The sequence below is a fragment of the Pseudonaja textilis genome, chromosome Z (assembly GCF_049901715.1).
Source record: "Pseudonaja textilis isolate UNSWEBS1 chromosome Z, rPseTex1.2, whole genome shotgun sequence".
Classification (NCBI taxonomy): domain Eukaryota; kingdom Metazoa; phylum Chordata; class Lepidosauria; order Squamata; family Elapidae; genus Pseudonaja; species Pseudonaja textilis.
Window position 1 is genome coordinate 108,590,077 of NC_142008.1, and position 14,674 is coordinate 108,604,750.

Below are 14,674 nucleotides of genomic sequence, written 5' to 3' on the forward strand. Positions count from 1 at the left end.
TTTTTTGTAATAACTATTTGACTTTTTGGCTTTGTTGGAGCTTGTCTTTGTTTTTCTTTCTTTCTTTCTTTCTTTTTTTTTTTTTGGAAGTCCAATCTCACGTTTGCTTTTTATTTTAAAGGAAAGCCTTAAAAGCCTTTCCCCCCCCACTTTCCTGGTATTTTTGTTTTTTCATCTACCTTTCTGGTTTATTTTTATGCACTTTTTTCTATTTGAGACCTTTTAATTGGATTAAGGTGTTGAAGAACCTGAAGAATTTTTCCTTTTCCTTTTTTTCCTTTTTTTTCTTAAGTCTTTTTCTTCATCTAACTATTGATTGGATTAAGGTATACAAGAACCTGAAGAAATTTTGTCCTCCCCCCCTTTTTTTCTTTATTATTATTATTATTGGGCTTCTTTTTTCTACTATTTTTATTTTGAACTATAATTGGTTACTTCACAATGGATTAAGGTTTAGAAGAACCTGAAGATTTTGAATTGCTTAAAATGAGTAGGAAATTTACAGCTTCTGGTTCTTCAACTTCTACTTCTTCCTCCCTACCATCTGGTTCAATACAGACAATGTTAAAGTAAGAAAAAGAATAAGAAAAAGTGACTCTGCAGATGATTATGCAAGGAATTCAAAATATTCAAGCAAGATCAGAGAATATTGAAAAGAGAATAGAGAACATTGAACAAAGAACAGAGAACATTGAACAAAGAACAGAGAACATTGAACAAAGAACAGGGAAAACCAATGAAAAAGTGGAGAACATCCAACAAATGATGTTGAAGTATGATGAGAAATTCCAAAAAATTGAAGAAGAAGATAAACAAAGAGACAAGAAGATTGGAGATATTGATAATAGATTAGATAATAGATCAGTGGTTGAACAAGATAAAAGTGGTGTGTTGAGATGGGAGATGGATAGATCAGAATTCTATCTCAGATTCCAAAATGTAGAGGAAGAAAAAGGACAACATCTAGCTGAGATAATGATAGAAATACTGGCTGAAGCTTTGGAAATAACTCAGGAGAAGATGATAGATGGAATAGATGAGGTTTATCGAGTTTTCACAAGATATGCGATGAGAAATAGCTTACCAAGAGAAGTTCACATTAGATTTATGAAGAAAGCCATTAAAACGCAAATATTGCAAGTGGCAAAAGATTGTGTGCTTGTGTGTTGTTGTGGTTAAAGCTGAAGTAGTCATTGACAGGTAGGATATTCTAGCAGATAATTTTATGTACTATGCTTAGGTCAGATCGAAGGTGGCATAGTTCTAAGTTGTCTAAACTGAAAATTTCAAGTCTTGTGGTATAAGGTATGCTGTTACAAGGACTCTTCTCATGAAACATCTCTGGATTGTCTCAATTGTTTGAATGTCTGATATGCAGTGCTGATTCCAAACAAATGAACTCTGTTTGAAAATTGGGCTAGCAAATGTTTTGTATGCGCTAGTTAGCAGTACATTATTACCAATGAAGAAGCTTAATTCTTCTTGTTAACTTGTTGCTAACAACTTAACTTCTGGTTAACTTGTTCATCTTGTCTTCATTTTCATTAAGAGTTCAATATATTTTTAGAAATACTATGATTAAATTCTCCTTGAGAGAAATTTAACATAGACAAATTTTTCTTGGTATTTTCTTGAACACCACTTCAAATTCTCCAAGATCCTCCAAAACCATATGCACTTTAGTCACTGATACTTTAATAAATGGCCAAAACTACTAAATTTGTGCCCAAAATAATTTTCATAGATTGTTCAGCTCTGATATCCAAATAATAATGTAACATATGGGGGAACAGATACTATCTTCAGCCCAGCACTTGAGGATAACTGAAACAATCTCCACAGTCATCGGGTGTCTTGATGTGCAGATAGATTGCAATAAAAAATGAACAACTACATAATAAAAATACCAACTTGAATTAAGAAGCCATATTAAAATATAGAATAAGTCAGTCCTTTTCCTACTTGCTGCTTCATCTTCCTTCCTGGCTTGGTTGTTATGAAAACCAGGATCTCTATCATGGTTTTGGCCAGCACATAGGAAATAAAAAAAAATAAAAAATAAAAAATACATTACATCCCAACTTTGATAGTTTTACTAGAAAGTTAATATGAGCAGGGGCTGAAAGATCTATAGGATCACACTACTCTTTTTTTTCTCATTGAATATCAAAGTTGTTCTGACAGTTTATATACTAGGCAAATATTTGTTCCTTTTAACATCTGATTGTGGGTAATGTGCTGAGGATAAATACAGTTGATAAAATGCTTTCAGAAAGAGACTATGGCTGGACAGTAATCGAATTCAAAGGATAAGAATCCTAAAGTGAGGGTGTTTTTGTTTTTGTTTTTTGAAAACTGAATGGATGTAAGCATCTGATTAGTCTGGTCATGTCAGGAGATGTGATAAGAGGAACAATAGATCTTTATCTGTGTTGTGATATGAGACTATCAAAAATCCAAAGCAGAAGGGATCAGAAGTTATAAATACAAAATGTCCAACAGATTGTTTTTATGGTAGAGTTTCAAAAAAGAAAGAAAGAATGGGAAGAAAAAGGCATGGTCCTCCTAAATCACATCTTTTTGAGCTCACATATAAGGTTCATGTGGTTGAGTGCATGCTTAGACAATGAAGTGACAAATGTTTCTGCCTATCCTGAAGTCTATAACTGTCTACCAGAGAGAAGAAAGAGAGAGAAAATAGTAATATTTAATAAACTGTAGCAGTATACTTAAACTTGCATTCTTAACATAGTTGAAAGAAAACTACTGTATGACTGCAGAAAAATATATTTATTTAAAGAGCTACAGTATCTTCTACTCCTCCAACCTCTCTATAAATGATGACATTTTTTTCAGAGTCTTTCAAATGCAATATATCAACTATTTTAGAAATTGATTGTGCTTTTTAAAAGAATTCTAAGAAAATAAATATCAATTCTTAAAATACTTGATTTAATAAATATGAAAAACAAAAGAGTACTGATAATCTGTGCTCTTCCTTAAGAAGGATATCACTAATTGTGACATCTCAGCAGAGGTGGTATTCAGCAAGTTCTGACCAATTCTGGAGAACCGGTAGTGGAAATTTTGAGTAGTTCAGAGAACCAGAAGATACCACCTCTGACTGAAGATTTTACAGTATCCTTTCTTTGCCACATTCACCAAGCCACACCCACAGAACCGGTAGTAAAAAAATTGAATCCCACCACTGCATCCCAGTTAGAAAAGCCTCCATCATTAATCTCAATCTTCACTCCAAAAAAGGAATAAAATGGTTTGGCATGTTTGTATTTTTATAGGTAAGCACCATTGTTTTGACCTGAGCTCAGAAATTATTCTTCAAAAGTCCAGATGCTTCAAAAATAATTCTGTCAGGAACAAACCAGTCTGGAAGATATTGCAGTAATCAAGACCAACATTCGCCAATGTGGCCAATTGATTTCTCTTTAACTGCAGTTCCAATAATTGGTCCTTACCCAATCTTGCTATTGATTTAGAATTTTTCCACTCTTTTCTGATTCATGTAACAGGAAATAAATCTAGTGTTGGAGGGAGAGAGGGAGGGGGAGGGAGGGAGAGGGAGAGAGAGAGAGAGAGAAGTGAGACAAATAAATAATAATATTTTTATAATTTATTACTTTACAATATTTATAACCAGACCAAATCTAGGCAAATTCTAGACAGAATGCAATATGGTCAAAGACAAAAATATAAAACCCAAGTAAATTTTAAACATAATGAACAATCAACCTACAACATTAGTCACTCTTGAAGTAATGAATCTAAGGACCACGGAACGTTTCCTGTAGTTTGTACCTATTAATGTAATTATTCAAAGAAGAGCTGTTTTGATGCATGTAAAGAAATGATAGGAACAATTATGGTGTAAACATCCAGAATATTCCAGTGATAGTAGTGGACAGCCATAGATTTATTAAGTATATTTAAATTCTGTGAAGTATGTATTCCAAAGGAAGCCTAATACTAGTTTAATTTCTGCAGTTCCTTATTTCTCCATTCTCCTATTTTTGTTGATGCTTATTAGAGCCAAGTAAATGAGATTAATTACTTAAATAATCAGTCAGGGAAGAAATACAAATACAGTGTGATTACTTTTGCTGAGAAACAGTTCATGCAAGCCAAAAATTTAAAAGCAAGCAAACTCATTTGTAGAATTCTGCCATAAAATAACTAAATTTATGATTATTTTGAACCTTCAATTAATACGTGGCTGGAATAATTATTTATGGAATTAACAATCCTATAAATTGAGATCTCTTCAAAATGACAATTGTATTTCTAAAAGTCAGTATTTCTTTCATATTCTTCTTAGCATGTCCCTGTGGTTTATTTGAGGCCTCAGAACAATAATGTAAAATTTGGGGAGAAAAATGCAACCTAGCATTCCAGCACTGGAAGATAAAATAGAAAACGCCTCCACAGCTACTGAGTATTTTCCCGTGGAGCTCAGATAGGAAGGAACAAAGGCTAACCAAACACTACAGAAGACCAACATGCTGAAAGTGATGAACTTTGCTTCATTGAAACTATCAGGTAACTTTCTGGCAAAAAAAGCCACTGTGAAACAGGCAATAGCCAAGAAGCCCAGGTAGCCCAACACACAGTAAAACATGAGTGCAGACCCTTCATCACATTCCAATACAATTTTTTTAGACATTGAATGGATGTCAGCATTTGGGAATGAAGGAGAGTTTATCAACCATATGGCACAAATGTGTATTTGAATGAGAGAACAGGAAATTACAATAGAATTGGCCAGTTTCTTTCCCACCAACTTTCTCAACCTAGATCCTGGTTTCGTGACCATGAATGCCAAAACCACAGTGATTGTTTTGGCCAGCAGACAAGAAAGAGCCACTGAGAACACAATGCCAAAAGTAATTTGTCGGAAGAGACATGTCACCTTCTGGGGGCAGCCAATGAACAATAGCGCAGTAAGAAAACACAGCAGAAGAGACAAAAGGAGAATGTAGGTGAGGTTCCTATTATTGGCCTTGACAATGGGAGTGTTGTGATGTTTTATAAATGTTCCAAGCATCAAAGCTGTCACCAAAGAAAATAAAAGGGCAAGGAAAGCTAAAGTGATCCCCATATATTCCTCATAAGATAAGTAGGTTACAGTTTTAGGAATACAGAAATCTTGACTCTTGCTTGGATATTTTTCAGCTTCGCAGTTGTAGCAATCATTCATATCTGAAATATGGAATTGTTTTACATAGTTAGTAAATATACACTACTATTATCATCACAAATGAGCAAAAACAGCTTTTGTTTCAACATTGAAAATTATTTCACATGGTGAACAGGTTACTGAATAATCTTGAGCTAATTCTAGATTTTTTAAAGGGACAATTTAAAGCCTTGAACTTTCAAAAAGCCTTTACTAAAAGTTTATAAATTTATTGAGGAGTGATAGACTAAGAGGACACATTCCATTTTCAATTGTTAAGTATTTAAAAAGCAACAACAAAGAAGTCAGCACATTTGATAGGCCTGCTAGGCTATTCTGACAGCAATAAAAGGATTGTTAGGTGATCTCTCAAATCTAGATGAATATACCATAAAATTGAACATATATAAAGAAATGTAAAATAACACATATGGCCTTGAAAGACAGTTTTGCATAGAATATTTTTGATCTAAGCATCTGATTAGGAAAACCTATTCTGAGCATAAGACAACATTATAAATGCCAATTAAAAGATGTTGAAAGAATTTTCCTGGGTCCCTTTCTTTGAACTGGGAAAATGCAGGCAAATAAGACATGAGGCACATTTCTGATGGAAAAGAGGTTGATCGGTTGATTTCCCAACAGTAAAGGAATTTGTAGCTACAGAGAGAAAAATGAGGTTCTAAGATTTTGAAAAGAGGCACTGATGGGGCTTATGGGGTATGGGCTGGTCCAATGTGGACTTGGAGGAATGTGGGTTGCCTACATGAATTTTCTAGTGTGTCTCAACAAGTCAATCTTAATTGTCCTTCCAAATGTCTGTTGACTTGTCTTCTGTTGTGTGCTTGATATCTGGGCAGCTTATTTTGGGGTGCAGGAAAGAGTGACTGAACATGTTCTTTGTCTGATCAATTACTCCTGCCCAGGTGCTTGGTTTTGGTACTTGGTTTTGCTATTGTCAGTTGATGGCTCGGCAGAGGTACAGCTCAGCACTCTATTGTTGCACTGTATTTCCCATAGTTTCCAGGCTCAGTGGATCATGGGTTTTAGTTAATGGTTCAGATGGTGAGAGAAATAAAGTTAATTTTGGAATAGACAATCCCTTATTACTATAATTGATTGTTAAAATAAAATATTTAACATATACAAACAAGTGCAAGTGCAAAATAACACATAGGAGTTTTTATATATAACTGAGAGTCTAAACTCTCAGCATCTGAACAGGAAAACCTATTCTGAGCATAGTAGAACATTATGATTGTCAAGTAAGAGGTGAAGCTCAGGGGGAAGGGGATTAAAAGCACTGATGCTGTAAATGCCATTATTAATCTATAATGAGCTTTATCTAATTCTGTATAGTTTTCATTAGTACACCTGTAAAAATGATATTATAGGACTAAAAAAAGAAGCAAAATAGGATCACCTTAGGAGTCTGAACAAACTCTCTGCAAGGGAAAACTATAGTAACTCAGAACAAAGATAGATAAGGAAGGATGTGATAGGGATAGATAAAATTGTACACAATAGGAGAGCGTCAGAAGCTTTTTTCCCTCTCTGAATATTAAAAGTTGCAGAGAGATACATCAATAATAAATAAAAAAGATTTCAATACACAACAGATAGCTAAATTTGGAATCTGTTTGTATCAGATGTTTCTGTGACTACCAATATAGACAGTTTTGAAACTCATGAAAAATTAGATAATCAATGTCAAGTATCTTGACAGCTTGCTATCTCTTAAATCATTGACCCATGTCTTTAAAATCAATCGCTAGGGAGAAAAATAGCAGGATTTTTTAATTTGAATTGTTCTTCAGAGTTTTCTAAATGTATTTGGTTAACTACTACATGACACAGAACTTGCAGATACATGTGTCTTAAGTTTGACCCTAAATGACTATTTTGAGGAGGCAGTTTCTTGTTCCATTTAAATAAAAGAGAGAAAACACATATTTTTAAAATAAGTCTTTTTAAAAGCATATTTTATTGCTTAAAGGTACAAACATGACTGTACAAAGAACTCCTCCCCATATATGCAGCAATTAGCAGTGTACCAGTGTACATAGTATAATTATTCTCTCTCTCTCTCTCTCCCTCCCCCACTCCCCTCTCTCTCTTTTTACCCTGCTCCTCTGAAATTTTTCCTTCAGGACATGGGATGCAGATGTAGCAACAAAACGGCTCGCCTTCTTTCACTTTCTTTCTTGTACCAGGTTTGCAATTCTCACTGCATAGAGAAAGAGGTTGTGCCTAAATATACGAAAAAGAAAAATTATTATCTACAGAATAAGATTTAACTTGTGAAAAAATGTTCATATGTTACCAACATAGCATGAAGGTTCTGCTTGATAACAACTGTATTACTTGCTCATAACTCCAATACACAATAAGCATTTCCCAGACATTATCCATAAAAATATTAAATAACCAAAATGAATATTGTACAACTTATCTTTATTCTTATACAGACTGAATCATTTCTTTTTATTCTTAGGTGTGCTGTTTTTATCATAATGCATTTTTATTAAGTTCAGCCAACCATCAATTAATGAGTGCAAAGTGCACCTATTTGGGTTTTGGAACTGTCTCTTCTAATTTCCACCCATCCTTTTGTGTTACATAGGGAATAATGCATCTTCTGAGTAGCTCTGATTAAGAGTGTTAAACAATTTTCCGCAAACACATCTCTGACTTTTCAATTGTCACCATTCACTGGAGCATAACATGCAACTATAATCAACCTCTGCATTCCAATTTCATATGTAATTGCAACAGCCCAAATGACACTAGCTTATATTTTGTGACCTATATTATTGCCCTTTAATTCATAATTAACTAAACACATTCACAGCATACATTAATCAAAACTCTGCATAAAATCCACAGTAAAATTCAATGCCATGAAACCAAGACTAAATCAAACTAGAACTGTGATGGTGAACCTATGGCACACGTGCCACAGGTGGCATGCAGAACCATTTGTGTGGTCCTGTGACCCCCAACCAAACTTACCTTTACTGTGCACGTGCATGCCTCCCAGATGATTTTCGGCCTATTTGAGGCCCTTTTCAGCATCCCAGAGGCTCGAGGGATGCCTCTGCAGCCTTTGGAGGCTGAAAAACAGGACTATTTCATCACCACAAGTGGTGAAATGGGCCCATTTTTTGGCCTTCAAAGGCTGCAGAGGCTTCCCTCGAGCCTCTGGAAGGCCGAAAAAGGCCTCAAATGGGCCAAAAATCATCTGGGAGTCACGTGCATGTGCAGTGCAGGTAAGGGAACAGGGGGATTGCATGCACATGTGCAGGGGCCATAGAGGGGCACACACATTGTCTTCTGGATGCTGGCACACAAGCACGCTAGCGCAAGTGAGCACACAATATTCGGCACAGGAGCCCAAAAAGGTTAGCCACCACTGACCTAGAAGAAGATGAGGTTTTAAATTGGAGAAAGTAACATCATAAGTAATAAAAACCAAAGAGTATAGTGAAAAATTGGAACCAAAATTTTAAAAAAACACAAAGTAATGACATTAAATTGACAATAAAGGTATCAAACTGGTAAATGTCTTCATCTTTTTAGGATCAACCATTATCAATAGAGAAACATGAACTCAAGAAATATGTATCAGACTAACACTTGATAGACCAGCCATGAAGGCCTTGGAAATACTATTCAAATGCAATGTTGTGTCTCTACCTACAAGATCAGAAATGTTTTTCTTATGACACTTTATGAAAGTAAAAATTGAATTGTGAAGAAACAGGATATAAAAATATCAATGGTTTTGAAATTTGGTGTGGGAGAAGATTTTTGAGAATGCCATGGACAATCAAAAAAACAAACAAAAAGGTCCTTAAACAAACCAATCCTGAGTTCTCATTTGAGGTACATTCAAATTATTATCATTTCAAATTATTTTACCTTAGACCCATTGCACTAAGATGCTAGCATTCTGGAGAAGGTTTTAATGCCAAGAAAGAAAGAGGAAAGGAAAGAGAAGACAATGACTTACTTATTATGAAAATTGGAGGACTTGAAGGAACAGTTTAGGGATAGATTGCAATGTTTCTAAAAATCAGCATTGGTTTTCTGGCAGATGAGTTTTATTATTGATCTGTACTGTGGGTTTTTATGTTCTAAAACATAAAATATTTTCTACTAACCGCTTCTTTGAGAGGAGCAGCTATACAAATAATATTAAATAAGCAAATAACATAATCAATAAGTCAATGAATTCTGATTTTCAAAAAATCTATACCAACCAAGATAACATTAATTCATAGTTTCTTACAATTATTGTATCCCTGATATTCATAATTAAATTTAGATCTTCATTTCATTACACAAATTCTTGTGATAAAATATTGCCATGAATTAACTTTCAGGATTAGCAATAGCAATAACACTTAGACTTACAGTATATACCATTTTACAATGTTTTACAACACTCTCTGAGCCATTTACAATGTCAGCATATTGCCCTCAAGACTCTGGATTCTCATTTTATTGATCTTAGAAAGATGAAAGGCTGAGTCAATCTTGAGCCGTCAGGATTGAACTCCTGGCTGTGATCAGAGTAAGCCTGTAAAACTATACTTCTCTAACCACTGCAACACCCCATACCAATAAATTTCAGGTTTATCCTAATTAAATGGGGATTTATTCAACAAATGTATAAAGGAACACAAATGTGAGACTTTATTTAATATTTAGGGACAAATTCTTTTAAAAAAAAAAAAAGTCTGAAATATTTTTAAGAAAGTATTTGTCAGATCCGTGTATCTGCCATTCGTCAACGGAAGAAGAAGGGGATGGGGTGGATACAAGTAATCCCTTTTGATGTAACCTGAATATCCAAATTCTTGTATTGAATCTGTATGACCTTTACACTATTTACAACTGTGGGCTGGAACCCCCAGATGCCTGGAAACTTGTCACCTCTTGGAGAGATAGCAAGAGGAGAAGGGGCCATAAAAATTCCAACTCTGAAAGAAACTTCCTGGGAATCTCTTTTCAACTACGTTTCCAGAAAGGGGGGGGAAGGAATTAACAACTATGTTCCCAGAAAAGGTGGGGAAATTAACATTTGCTTCTTTGTATTGATGAAATCCACATCAGACTAAAGGGGGAGGTTTCTAACTCCCTTTATCTAAGCTGCATGCCTGGAAGCTGCATCCTGCTTTGAATGTTGACTTGCTTGTCTTCCTTTTCAATAAATAATTCCTTTTGAAATACCCAGTTTTCAAAAGTTAATTCTTATCATCTGAGGGGGAGAGTCTAGTCCTTATTTCTAATTCTGAAAACAGAATTATTTCTAATTCTGAAAATTTTCATTTGTGTCTTTGATGCTTCTTATGCAATGGTTGATATTAAATCACTCATTTTTTTGAAATTTGATCAAGCAATAGATCATGTCAATAGATCTATTCAGTTCAATATCAGTTTATGTGGCCATCTGAAAGTTGGCCTGGGTGATTCAGTATCTTTTCAAAATAGTAATTGTTGGGAAGGATCTAAGTCAGAATCTGGATGCAGTAGTTAACTGATTGGAGGTTAAATACTGTGCCTGAAACCTGTCAAGACAATAAAGCTGTTAATGTTTATCTCTTTTGTCTTGGACTTAAGAATTTATCTGCTTTAGAAAGGAAATTTTAAATCTTATCAATCTAAGGGAAAATGACTGCATTTTAATCTCCACTTAACTTACCAGCACCAGCAGTTTTTGAATAGGGACAATGTGACTACAATCTACTAGTAGCTTCAAGACTAATTATTGTGATGTGCTGTTTGGGGAGAGGGAGCAACTTTATGGTTGGTATCTGTTATTAAAACACTGAATTAACTCAAGTAATTCTAAATACTTGAGATAGCACAAATCCTGTATGGCTTAAGACTTGAAAAGCCAATTAAATACAGTATATTCTCCCATATAGCAATAGCACTTATATACCATTTCACAATGCTTTACAGCCCTCTCTATGTGGTTTACAACAACACATATTGTCACCAACAATCTGGGTCCTCATTTTACAAACCTCAGAAGGATGAAAGGTTGAGTCAACCTTGAGCCAGTGAGATTTGAACTGCCAAATTGCAGTCAGCCGGCAGTCAGCAGAAGTATATATAGACCTGCTGGGTAATATTTTCTGACAGCTGGATCAGATTTAATTACATTAACTTTTCCCATAAAAAATAAGATTTTTGATAAATGTTCACTGAGGATTAAAAGACCTCCCAATATATATTTGATGAAAGCTTTAATCTCACCTGATTAAACCATCTGTGCCACTTTATGGCATCCTTATTGATGGTGAAAGTTTGTTCTGAAACAGTCCCAGGATTCAACCACCCAACTTTCACTCTGTAAAAGGATTCATTTGAAGAAATGACCCAGTTGATCACATCAAATCCCACTACTAACTCCCCATTGTGGTCAAAAGAAATATGGTCACCAGCACTGTTGTTAAAAGATACAATTTTCAGATAATAATGGAGCTATATGGAAAAATAAAATGAAAGAATTTATAAATTGGTTGCATTTGGACACAACTATATTAGATCTTACACACTGAGATAAACAAATATTTGCAAACTGGAAACATTACCATATTGAACTGAACAAACCTTATTTTTACATAATGTATAATATTGTACTGTATGATATCCACAGAACTAATTCAGAAATAGTAGATAGTATACTTTGTTTTGAAAGGGTCTGGTGACTGAGCAGTTAAGATGCTGGGCTTATGGACCAGGTTAGCAGTTTGTGACCTAAAGACTGCATGATGGAATGAGCTTCCATTACTTGCTCCAGTTCCTGCTAACTTAGCAGTTTGAAACCATGTAAATGCAAGTAGATAAATAAGTGGAAAAATGGGAAAGTAATCATGTTCTATGCACCTTAGTCTTCAAATGTATAAGTAAAGAAAAAGTAACGTCTTCAAATTGGACTTAATTCTTAATGAATTCATGGGCATCCATCTAAATTTCATGGCAATAGTACAGAAAGTCTGCATTGCCTTCTCCTTAGATGTCTTTTTCCATTTCCCATTCACAATCTTCAATTTTTATTATTATTATTTTCCCCCAAGTTATCACCCAGTTAGCTTTTCAATATCAACCAAGGTAAGTTAGATGCTGCACTCTGGTTAGGTTCATAAATGCATACTAATAATGAAATCACAAATCTTAACTCAATTTCAGATCATAACACAATTACAGGGGGGAGAGAAAAGGAGCCTGGACAAAGAATCTTCTTTAGAATGAAGAAATGTTCAACAACACAAGTCCCAGTTTGAGAAGAGGGAAAAATTATCAAAATAACATTTTAATCTGGTTTCCTTTGAATCAACACTCTGGAAAAATGTTTCATCTGAAACTCCTAGAAGCCAGATAATCTTGTCATGCTGACTGGGACTTATGAGTGTTACTACTGAATATTTCTGGAAAGGACTATGTTGAGAAAAGCTGTTTTAATCAATTACCTGCCATAATAACAGAATATGAGATTTTGGTCCTCTTCTATCCACCGTTATCCTGTGTTTAAGTCTATATGAGATTACAGCATGTAATGCATAAGCCACAGCATAAATAGCATTGTAAATGCTATAGCTGTGGCCAGTCATTTTCATCTCAAACAAAGTCCCAGGAAGAGTCTTTATCTTTTCTCCAGTGCAAATATTATTCTGTACCTTATCCATAGTTGTATTAGGAAGAAAACACTTGAAGGAATGTTCCCAAACATCCTTTATAAAACCGTTTTCTTTTTTGTTGGAAGGATTTATATTCTCAACAAATGGCTCAAAACCCGGTAACTCACTGGAGCGAATTGCGAAGGATAGAGCACCATGGAGTATGTCTGTATTCCAATCTCTCTGATAGGCAAAAGAAACAAGGTCTATCTGTCCAACCATAATCCATACCTTACCTATTGGCATGCTTGTCTTTTCTTCTTCTAGTTCTAGATATGGCAACCATCGCAAATATGCTATGGTGTAAGATTCTCCATATAACACAATTACAGTAGCTTTGTTTTTCATCATATCATAATATGCTTTTATTATTTGGTACACTAAGTCTATTTTGACTTCACGTACCAATGGAAGTCTTTCAATAAAGGCAAAGCATACAGAGTGCTTTGAAAACAATGGAAGCATTGTTTGAATAAATGTTTCTCCATTATAATCATCCATAGCAACAAGTCCAATCCATGTCCACTGAAAGTGCAGAACTAATGAAAGAACACCTACATATTGAAGTGCTTCTTTTGGGGCCATCTGGTAGAAGAAAAAGCCTGGAGCTTTGTTAGTTGCCATTGGAAGAATGCCATATGTGAGCTAAAATCAGAAATAAAGAGGGAAGAAAAAGACCACAATATATGAGTATAATAGTTTCAACTGTTCCAAAGACATTTGTAGAAATAAGTTATCCTGCCATTTTTTCTTTTGTAATGTAATCAAATTTGATGAAAGGTAGTTTGTTTCAAAAATGTATTTTAATGGAGAAGAAAATCTCAGTGGAATTCTCATGAGTGAAATGTAGTATGTATGTTCTACATTTCAAGGAATCTACCTATGGTGTGAGAATGTCTTGGAATCCTGATAGAAACTTATTTTCAATTGTTTACCTTAAATTATAATGATACATATAATGCAGAAGTTCCTTCCATTTAAGGAGGAGCAAAATTATTGCAGAGTTCTTTTGGAAAAATGTGGACAATCTGTCTACCCAATTTCTCTACCCCCAACTGGTGGAGCATATTGAAACACTATCCACGTCTAGCTTAAGTTCAAAAGACTAAATATTGCATTATGTCACCTTTTTTTTTCAAATTCTGTGAAGTACCCTGATTTTATTGTTCTCTGACAGGGCCTGTTTCTAAAGGTCGGTGGATATTTTAAGGATATTTTATTATATCTTAATATTTTCCCATTGTACAAATTCCTTACATTCATAATCATGAAAAACCAAAGCAAACCCTCTAAAACTAGGATTTGTATCTCCTGGAGGGGTATATATTTCCTGGATTTCCTAAACAGAAAAACTTATCGAAACCATTTTTATTATAAACTGTGTGCTATCCATCCAATTTATCTTACTGCATCTTATAGATTTACCATTACCAGAATTATAAATTAATTATAATTCACATATTTCACTTCAGAAATGCTTACTTCCATCAGTTCCTTATCATTTAAACTATTTATGTTGGATGGATACATACATACATTTATGTACACTCTGTATACATACATAGAGAGATATATCTCTGCCTCTAAAGAATAACAGACAAAGGCAGAATAAATAAAATAGAACATTTCCATTTTCTCTTGCATATGTGCTACCTGTGGAATCTTGTAGAGGCTCAAGATGGTGGCCACATCAAAGGAAGTTTGAGAATCCAGTCCCCCAATGACTGCAGTGACCTTATGTTGAATATCACACAGATAATTAGGGACAAATCTTCCTAATGTGTATATAAGT

The 14,674-nt window shown here is 34.5% G+C and overlaps 1 pseudogene; it reads right to left on the bottom strand.

Annotated features, from left to right (window-relative positions):
• Positions 1-4,306: 4,306 nt before the first annotated feature.
• On the bottom strand, positions 4,307-13,506 carry LOC113451431 (vomeronasal type-2 receptor 116-like; annotated as a pseudogene).
• Positions 13,507-14,674: the final 1,168 nt, after the last annotated feature.